The sequence below is a fragment of the Syngnathoides biaculeatus genome, chromosome 16 (genome assembly GCF_019802595.1).
Source record: "Syngnathoides biaculeatus isolate LvHL_M chromosome 16, ASM1980259v1, whole genome shotgun sequence".
Classification (NCBI taxonomy): Eukaryota; Metazoa; Chordata; class Actinopteri; order Syngnathiformes; family Syngnathidae; genus Syngnathoides; species Syngnathoides biaculeatus.
In genome coordinates, this window is record NC_084655.1 from 22251626 (window position 1) to 22262500 (window position 10875).

The window sequence follows — 10875 nt, forward strand, 5'->3', positions numbered from 1 at the left end:
TTCTCCCCGTGCTTGCGTGGGTTTTCTCCGGGTGGGCACTCCGGTTTCCTCCCACATCCCAAAAACATGCGACATTAATTGGACACGCCAAATTGCCCGTAGGTGTGATTGTGGGTGCGTCTGTTGTCTGTCTCGATGTGCCCTGCGATTGGCTGGCGACCGGTTCAGAGTGTACCCTGCCTCCTGCCTGTTGACAGCTGGGATAGGCTCCGGCACTCCCCGCCACCCTCGTGAGGATAAGCGGCAAAGAAAATGGATGGATGGATATTATTTCTTTACTTTGAAAAAGTTTTGTTAAAATGACCACAATTCAATCATTCATTTTGTGTCGCAATATGATTATGTACCAGTGGCCTTTGGGAATAACGTGCGCTGAATGTTTTTAAGATGTCGTACGGGCAAAAACAATGGCGGGCAGTCGTCGCTGCGCACGGACAAGCACTCGTGCGAGCGCTTCCAGGAAAACGTGCACGTCACGAGCTTTAAAAATAAACTCACGGGCACCTCGACGGGGGAAGACGAATTCGGATCGGCGGAGAGCGGCCCAACGTGGCGCGGAGCTCTTCTGACCGACTCATTAAAGATAATGAGCGGAAATGACTAAAAATATGACGTCAATAATGTTTTCATTGAACGCTGTCTTGGCAAAAAATACATACATATATATATATGAGAAGAGGAGGGGCAAAGTGAACGCTTTTTCTAAAAAGTCCGGGAAAGAGTGAGTGAAATCCAATTTGAATCTGGATTTAAAACCGTTCACACTTGGTGCTGATGTCACTTCTGTCGGAAATTTATTCCATTTGGGAACAGAACAGTCGTAGTTGTTGTAGTAGCAGCATCAATAGAGGTAAGCGGGGTATTAGTAAAGTAGTAATAGTAATAGCAGTAGTAGTAGTAGTAGTAGCAGCAGTAATAGCATCACTTTTAATAGTACCAGTATTCAGTATCACTCGTAGCAATAGCAGCAGTCACAGCGTACTCCATTTGGGAAATGTGGAAAAAACAAGTTTTGTGAAGTCGTTTCTCTCTTTCTTTCACTTTTTTTTTACCCGTTTTACAGCACAAACAAAGCCCAACTGACGTCCACGTGAACCTGAGATCGAAAACTCCCTGAAGAAAAAAAACAAACAACCGCTCGGAGGGCCGACGATGACCTCACACCGGAGGAGCTCGAGTTTCTCACGTCGGATGCCAGGACGAATGGACGGCGGGCGTCCCGTTCATTGAGCTCGGCAAACGGCAGAGGGGAAAAAAAAATTGCAATCCGATCCGGCAGGGCCGCTTCGGGCCTGGGTATTTAAAAAAAAAAATATATATATATATATTTATATATATGCTTGCTTTCTTAATGCTTTCGGAGGACAACGTTTTTAAACAATTAAAACAACACTCACCAAAATACTGTTGAATTATGTACATTTTATTCAATAAAATTTTGCCGTTGTTGGGCTTTTTAGGTGTAGGCCAGAACAGATTAATTGCATTTTGATTCATTTCAATGGAGAAAGACGATTTGAGACACAAATTCGTTTGCGTCACAAGTCCAATTCACGGAACAAATGAAGACATTTATAGAAATATTCCACTTGTAAAACTCTTTTTCTTTATGGTTCTCTATTGTAGAGCTACAACACCCTTATTTTTTATTTTTATTTTTTTAAGTTTCCTCATCGGGCGGATGAATTCCGATAAAACTGCTCCTCTCCCATTCAGACATGCGAGAGGCCGCCGTGACCGTAAAAAAAATCCGCAAAACGCCGTCACGCTTGATGCCCCCGGCCCCGCCCCGCCCCGCCCCGCCCCACCGCCATGACACAGCAGCTTGAACACACTTCAAGATAAGCCGACAATAGCAGCCGCTGCTTACCGGAAAGCGTTTGTCGGTCACGGGGTGTGTCAAAGTCCTTTTTTTTTTTTTTTGTCTCGGGGCCACATTGTTGTTGCGGCAGTAAAACCATAAAAATGCATAATCGACTCATCACGTTATCGCAGATTCAACTATTTGCAGGGCACACGGAACCGGGCCGCACTACGAATAGCGAAAACGGCTGCACGACCGACGCGTGTTACGATAAACCCATGAAATTCTCGAAGAAGCGGAGATAAACCGCCGAGAAGCAGTTTTGCGGTCCGTTGGCCAACCCCCCAAGTAAGTCAAATATTTAAAACAAAACAAAACAAAAAAAAAATAAAAAAGAAAAAGAATTTCTGCGGCACCGAGTGGTGCAGACGGGAGTTGGACTTGGAGTTGGGGTGCAAAACATAAATCCCCCCCGCATTCAACATTCTACCACACTGAACGTTTTGCGAGGACTTTGAAAAAGGATTTAACGACGACAGCGATTCTGATTCTGATTCTGATGGTCCAAATGACTGCCAGCAACACAATTCTGCGAGCTTGAAGTGGTTTTCCCGGCCCTCCCCCCAAAAAAAAAACTCCAGGCCCGCTTTTCTTTCACGGGCGGCTCGGAATCGCATTGTCGAAAGCGAACAATGCAGACAAAAGCATTAACCCCCCCCCCCCCCACCTCCAAAAATAAATCGAGCGTCTGCTCGGAACAAACGTCGAATTCCTCCGAATAAAAGTATACGACGCGGCGCAGCTGCGAGTGTTTACTCTCCACTGCCCATGAGCTCATGTGCGCGCACGTCATGGAAAAACGTATTCTTTCCCACAAAACGAGTCGCTTGTTAACGGGGGGACACCGTGTCAAACGGTTTTGGGTTTTCTTTTTCTTTCTTCTGCAGATTTTGCTATTTTCAAGTGTGCTTCTCAGCAAGTTTTGGCTTTAAAAAAAATAAAATAAAAACAAAAGTCATTTGGGCGAATGAATGACAGGAAAAACAAGCAGAGCGGACGTCCCCCGAGCGACATTACTGGAACGAGTGGACATCGGATGGCACTTCCGAGCAAGGTTATCTGGATCGGCAGGAATTTGAGCGCAGATAAGAACCGTTTCGCCTGAAGCCAAAAACGCCTTCGAAAATGGAAAAAAAAAAAAATGCCTCTGAACGAAAAACATCTGGATGTGCGTCCGTCACAGAAGGACAGGATTTGTGTTTATCAGATGTGTCGAAAAGGCAAAACGGGCCCGCGAAGGCGTCGTGTTGCGACAGTCGTTTTCCCAGAAAGCAGCAAAAAAAAAAAAAAAAGTCATTGTTGTGTCACCCGAGTGGAACTGCTTCGCTCCGTCTTGCATGGCGAGCCAACAGGAGGAAACGTTCCAATCGCTTCAGGACGAGTTGCTTGTTTTTGCTCTTCTGAGACATAAAAACACTTCACACTCGGTTGTATATGAAAAATAATACAGATTCTTGGTCATGTCGTACTTTCTCATGGATTTGAAGTTCTTCAGATGATAAATTTTTCACTTACATCCCATAAGTACTGCAACTTCGGGCCAATGAGCCGCGACTTTTTTCCCCCACACGCTTTCAACCCTGCGGCTATGCGGATAATTTGCGCATTTTTTTCTAACGGCCGCGAGGGGGCACTCGAGCGGAAAAGGTAAGAGTGAGACCCGGTGGAATATATGTGCCGAGGAAGTTACTTTTACCAGTGTGGTTTTTTTTAACCTCTTAGTAATCTGCTAGTGTCGGCACTGTGCTAGCGTGTTACTGTCGCATCCCAGTGATTTAAGTATGCTTTTTAAATTTTTAACCAGCTCTGCAAGGGAGCACTTGAGAAGAAAAGGTAAGAGTGAGACCGGTGGAATATATGTGCCGAGGAAGTGACTTTTACTAGTGTGGTTTTTTTAACCTCTTAGTAATCTGCTAGTGTCGGCGCTGTGCTAGCGTGTTACTGTCGCATCCCAGTGATTTAAGTATGCTTTTTAAATTTTTAACCAGCTCTGCAAGGGAGCACTTGAGAAGAAAAGGTAAGAGTGAGACCGGTGGAATATATGTGCCGAGGAAGCGACTTTTACCGCTGTTTTTTTTGTTTTTTTTTAACCGTCTGTCTTAGCGCTCTGCTAGCGTTAGCGCTGTGCTAGCGTGTTGCTGCTGTGTTACTGCTGCATCTCAGTGATTTAGGTATGTTTATTAATTTTTAACCGTTCTGCAAGGGGCCACTCGGGCACAAAAGTTAAGAGTGAGACCGGTGGGATATATGTGCCGAGCAAGTGGCTTTTATTGATATGTTTTTTTTTTTTTTTCTCTTAACCGGCCCAGTTAGCACTGCGCTACTGTGTTTCTGCTGTATTACTGCTGCGTCTCAGTGATTTAGGTATGTTTTTTTTAAATTATTATTTAACTGGCTCTGGAAGGGGGCACTCGAGCGGAAAAGGTAAGTGAGACCCAGTGGAAGTGACTTTTACCGGTATGTTTTTTTTTTTTTTAAACCAGCCAAATTAGCGCCGCTCAAGCTTTAGCACCACGCTACCGTGTTTCTGGTGTAATACTGCCACATCTCAGTGATTTAGGTATGTTTTTTTTTTAACCGGATCTGTTAGTGATGTGCTACCGTGTTGCTAATGTGTAGCTTCCGCGGCTGTGTTTTTTTTTTTTTTTTTTTTTTAAATCCAGTCCTGTTCATGCTACCATGTTGTTGCTATGTTAAGATAAGCTAAGGTATTAAAACTTTGAAAACTCTGTGTGCCGTCTTTCTTTGTATTTGTTTAAATGTGGGTTTCAATGTGGGTGCTTGCGTCTTTTACACAGGTGCAGCCTGAAATGATACTACAAATGAGACGTTTACTTGTAATTATGAATTAATGAAAACAACTTTAGCGTAGAAAGCAAAGATTAAAAGCATTATAAGCAAAAGATGCTATTCATCTGTTTATTGTTACAGTATTATTGGTGTTAGGTTTTGCTTTGTTTTTGTTTATAAATGACACCAATACCAAAGAATAAATCCACAAAATTCACGTATCACCAAATGATTAAAGTTACCACAGGAAATATTTGTCATTTCTCTTTTATTCATTGACATGTATCATTTTAAAAGGCCCAAAAAATGGACAAGTTCCCTTCTTCCTTTTTTTTTTTTTTTTTTTTAAAAAGATAAATTCTCCTCCCACGTCCCACCTTGGATTGGGAACTTTCACAATCGCTTTGCCCACCGGCGCATGACAATGAAAGGACGCAAAGTGACTACTCAGTGACTAAACGCGATACCGGTAAACTAGCGGCAACACAGACTCACTTACGAGGAATACCATCATCATCATCATCATCATCATCATCAGGAAGGAATGGTGTTTTCCTTAGGGGGGGGGGGGGGGGGGGCTCAGGTATGTGGTGTCACTATCTATTCTGTCCTCTCCGTTCATCCATTTATTTTCAATCACCGTCAACGTCCCTAACAATAAATTTAAATAAAAACATCATTGCATATCACAATAATATCTTGAACACAACAAGTTCTAAATGTACTAAGAATCTATAAAGGCTTCATGAATGAAGTACTGTACACGTGTTCCTCTAGGAGTTGAATTTGTTCCGTGACCGATCTTGTCACGCACTTTTCTTTCCATTTTTTCCATTTTTCATGGAATCAATTTTCCGCGTTGAAATGCAATTTCGCTCTGAAAAACGACGCTGCAGTATTTTTGTTTTTAATAAAGAGGAACGACACCGTGCCGTATAAAACGTAAAGGAGGATTTAAAACAAACTATTGAATACTTTTTTGCAATTGTGCGCCTTTAAGGGGCGTGGCCGAGTTGCGCGGCATCAGAAGCTGGACCGCGGTTGGCCGAGAAATCCTTTTGAGCGCCCAAGCGACGTTCACTTGTATTTCAATTTTTAGTTTCGCACATTGGAATTCAAACTTGATCTTTTATTGAGGGTCGTCAATTATTTATTTAACGTGGATGTGCCATCGATTTTAATTGAATCATTCAATCATTTAAGCGCGGCGTTTAAAAAGATGCTTTTTATGACGGTGAAGTAAGTAGCGCATATTTTTAGGGCGCACTCAGGGTAGGAAGTTTGAGAAGCGCTGCGCCGAAGTCGTGCAATGCTATAAATGTGGCAATATGGAATTATTTGATTGAAGTCGTCGATCTCATTGCGGCTGTGGCGCATTTCATGAATGCCGCTTGGAGTCGAGCGATTCCTTTGTTAATGCGATTCTGGCAGCGTCACGATAAGGTTTCATTTGATAAATGCATTCGGATGAAATAAAACCCCGTAGAAAACACGCAGATAGTGCAGATGAATGAATGACTCATTGGTACATTGGCGGGAACTGCTTGTTTGTTCTCCTCGTACTTTTCCTCGTACCCCCTTGTGCTTTTTTTTTTTTTTTTTTTTTTCATGTGGCAACATGTCATCGGGGAGGTTTCCAAACTGTGGCTTGCGAGCCCAAATGGCCATCCGCGATGCAGTAGTCACGTCATGCACTAGACCAGGGCTGCCCAGACTTTTTTTTTTTTTTTTTTTACCCCAAGATCTACTTTTCAAATAGCCAGCCTCTTGCAAGCTACCGAAATGGGGGATGATGATGATGATGATGATGATGATGCTCCCAAACCATTTTAAGGTTAATGTTATGTTGCCTCCTATATTTAAAATACAGAATTGGCTTTTTGTGCACTGTATTGTCTGTGCTTTCAACCTTTTAAAATGACACACCATCTCATCCTGCACTTTCTACTTTGGCTTCAGGCCAGGCCTTTCCCACTCAAATAGAGAAAATCTCGCCCAGTTTAACCACTTTTTCTTCGATTATTGACATACTCGGACAGTCATTGCATCTTAAAACAACAGCGTTTATTTTTTTAACTTTCTCCATTAATATTGAAAGTAAACATAAGCAGCACGTCTAGCTCGTCTTTGCTCTACGTTGCCCAGACTGCGTTGCTAACGAAAGCAGCAGCGGTGGTGGACGCTGTCATTATAAAACACATTGATGGGCTGCGTAAGTACTGTAACATATGTAATTATGAGTGTACGTCTTTAAGAGCGAGGGGGGTTGGTGCGAGGTAAACTAGGAAAAAGAGAGCTGAGGTCGTTTTTTAGAGAAAGTTTCGTGTGCTGCCTAAAAGAAACCAGTGGCTTCTTCTTTTCATTTTTTTTTACAGTACGCATGTGAATTGCGCCATCGGATGTTACAAGCAGCCATCCCTCACTCACTGAATCACATTGCAAAATGCCACAAACTGAATAGCTGGATGTTACACTATCAATTTGCATTCTATGACTTTTTTTTTCGCGCGCAACGCAGAATACCTGTGAACAGACTGTATCAGCGCTGCACGATTGCCGGGTTTAGGTGGAACATTGGCTGACGTCTTTTTTTGTTGGCAAGCAGTCCCGCAATCGACGCATTGAGCACCCCTGCACTAGACTGTTGTTGTCGCAATATTTGGTTTGTCCAATCAGGACTTCAAATTTACAGTACGGAAGTAAAATAGTGCCACCGGGATTTGAATTTGAAATGCCACAAAAAAACGGGATTTGAATTTCAAATTCAAAGTGATCACATTTTCAACATTTGCTACAATTCGCTGTCTGAAATTCACCGTCCGCGTCACCAGGCAGGGTTACTTCAGGTCAGAAGCGAACAGCCAGCCAATCGCAGTTACGCTTTCTTAGTCACGAGACATCACATAGTAAGAAAGCGTAACTGGGTCGGCTGGCTGTTTGGTTCTGACCTGAAGTAACCCTTCTTGGTGGCACAGACGGTGAATTTCAGACAGCGAATTGTTGCAACGATTGCAAATGTGATCACTTTAAATTTCAAATTCATATCCTTGGTGGCACTAATTTACTTTTAAGTGACGTTTTAAGTCCTGACTCTCTGAGCGTGATTGGATGAACGAGGCGAGGGGGGAAGGGGCAAACACGATCGACAGGAGGAGAAACCGAGTACTTTGCATGTACAAAAAAAAAAAAAAAACAAACATCAAAAGCAGTTCAAGCGCTAATTTGAAAATGAAAAGATGACCCTGAGGGGAAAACATGCTACGAGGGTGTCGTGTCGTGCGTAGCGTGTGAAGGCTTTCCTGACGCACTGAAAGCAAGCGAGTCATCGTGTACTTCTCAAACTTCTCATTCAGTTCCTCGAACTGTTACTAAGCCAACGTGAGTAGGTACGTTTGACCGCGCCCACTGCTCCTCCATTTTCTATTCTTTGTGCATAAACCATTAATGTGGCTCGGTGAAGCCGCGTTTTTACCGGTGTCATGTTTGGTTTTTTTTAACCACTTGCACTATTGAATTTATTATTTTGACAATGCTATCATAACCATATGTACAGTATGAGAACGATAATAGGAATACAGTCCTTATTATAATGCAACTAGGATTTTCTTTATGACGGCGACAGCTTGTATTAATTGCGTTGTGCTGTTTAATGACTCCAGTGCAAAGTACTTTTGTATTTTTGCAAACAACTAACAAAATAAATATGTCATTTGAATGTATTTTTGGTATAGCTTTTGCATTTGACTAAATAACTTAAATACAATAGCACCCAATGCATCAGCTTCTATAATGTTAATCATAGCAGTTTTTATCCTTTTTTTTCCAAAATCTTCTTGAAGTCTTTCAAGAGATAAAAGGCAAATGTTGGAATATCACAATTAGAAATTTGTTTCCGCTGCATTTAGAAAAATAAAAGCTTGATGCTTTTTGCACTGAAATCGAAATATATTTCAGTTTTTTATATCCAAGAATTTCTGTTTTAATTATATTAAAATCAAACTATTTCAAAAATGAAAGCTAGTATCTTTTGATATGCATAAGATTTCCCCATTATTTTTCATTTGAATTTCTATACTGATTAGTGAGGAGGAATCGTGTTCACCAAATATGGTCAACAAGTCTCTTAAAGGTGCAGCAATATGCCAATGAAAATGCAGAATACGTATTAAAGACATACGGCAATAAAAATGCACCCCAAAGTCAAGCCAGAATGTCTATCGTGATATTTTTCATCTGCATTTTCCTCTTTCTATTGCGGCAGACGACTGCCGGGTTATTTTATTTTATTTATTTTTTTTGCGGGGGGGGGGGGGGGGGCGCTTAACTCAGTCCATGAGTTCTGCATCATAAGACACCGGCTGCTGAAATAAATGAGCAAAAGTCTTTTTGTGCGCAGCAAACAAAACAGAAACTTGATCGATTCCAGCTACTTGATGGCACTGAGGTGATATGTACCTAAAAATGTATTTTTTTATGACTCTTGGAGAACCTTCTCCGGGTCATTTGTCTGACGAGGGCATCTTAGCCTCAGGACCGCGTGATTCTGTTTCGCAACATTTCATTTTTGCCGTTTCCTGATCGCTGTCGACACACCGGGTGTCTGAAACGTGACTATTTCGAGATAAAGCGCAAAAAAAGGGCAGGATGTGTGTCAGGCCGGTTGCGAAGCGCAATATTGAAAAGCTTTCCAGTCATCATGTTTGCTTTATGACTCAACCTGCTGGAAAAGGACTTTAATAATCACCTCACATGACTCGCAAGCTACTAACACCATCATGCCCACAACCGTTTCACCATTTTATCTTACTACAACGCAACAAATATGATCTTATGATGTCGGGGTCGCCACAGCGTGTCGTCTTTTTCCCATGTAAGCCTATCTCGCGCTTCGTCCACTGTCCTCATGTCCTCCCTCACAACATCCATCAACCTTTTCTTTGGTCTTCCTCTCGCTCTGTCTTCCCTGGTCGCTCCATCCTGACCACCCTCCTACCAATTTCCTCACTCTCTCGCCTCTGAACATGTCCAAACCATCCAAGTCTGCTCTCTCGAACCTTGTCTCCAAAACCTGTCCCTCGAATGAGCTCGTTTCTAATCCTATCCGACCTGCTCACTCCGAGCGAGAACCTCAACAACTTCATTTCTGACACCTCCAGTTCTGCTTCCTGTCCACCGTCTCTAATGCGTCCATCATGGCCGGCGGCCTCAACACCGTTTTATAAACTTTGCCCTTCATCCTAGCGGAGACGCTTCTGTCACGTAGAACACCAGACACCTTCCGCCAACTGTTCCACCCCGCTTGGACCCGTTTCTTCACTTCCTTACCACACTCTCCATTGCTCTGGATTGTTGACCCCAAGTATTTGAAGTCATCCACCCTCGCCATCTCTTCTCCCTGTAGCCTCACTCTTCCCCCTCACGCACATATACTCTGTTTTACTTCGGCTAATCTTCATTCCTCTCCTTTCCAGTGCGTGCCTCCATCTTTCTAATTGTTCCTCCACCTGCTCCCTGCTTTCACTGCATATCACAATATCATCTGCGGACATCACGGTCCACGGGGATTCCAGTCTAACCTCGTCTGTCAGCCCATCCATTACCACAGCAAACAGGAAGGGGCTGAGAGCTGATCCCAGATGCAGTCCCACCTCCACCTTGGCAACAACAACAAAGATATCCATCCACCCATCCATGATCTACCTCTTTTCCGGGTCGGGTCGCGGGGGAAAGAGCTTCGACAGTGATACCCAGACGAAATATATTTGACGCAATTGGAATGTGAATTTTACTCTGCATTAAATGTAAACTACTCATGAAACATCACTTGCCAGTGCAATATTTATCACGTATTTTTACTGCTGAACTTCCTTTTGATTTTTAACTAGGAAGATCAAACGTGCCACTCCTCTCACAACCTCCCATGCTGCAAGAGTCCGAACCCTATCCCCGAAACGACCTCAGGTTAACAAAAGGCCAGCCAGAACGTCAACACAAACGCAACTTCCAACTCTGCCGGCTCTTTGTTTGGCGGTCGGGCGCACAACGGCGATGGGCGCCTGCGGCCTGATCTTATCTCCTGCAGCCCTGACATTTCAGGGTCTTGGCGTGACCTGCGGCCTGACGGACGGCGAAGCACGCGGCGACTCGGGCCTCCCGCAATCCGTGAAAAGCGGCGGACTTTTTCCGAGGAAAAGCGTCACACTCATCCACAGAGGAAGGGA

At 43.3% G+C, this 10875-nt stretch overlaps 1 long non-coding RNA gene across 1 annotated transcript; it reads left to right on the plus strand.

The window, feature by feature from the left end:
- The first annotated feature begins 3224 nt into the window (after nt 1–3224).
- Nucleotides 3225–10388, plus strand: LOC133514733 (uncharacterized). Its single transcript, XR_009798837.1, has 3 exons — nt 3225–3511; nt 3853–3881; nt 10126–10388. It is a non-coding gene; the product is annotated as an uncharacterized LOC133514733 (long non-coding RNA).
- Nucleotides 10389–10875: the final 487 nt, after the last annotated feature.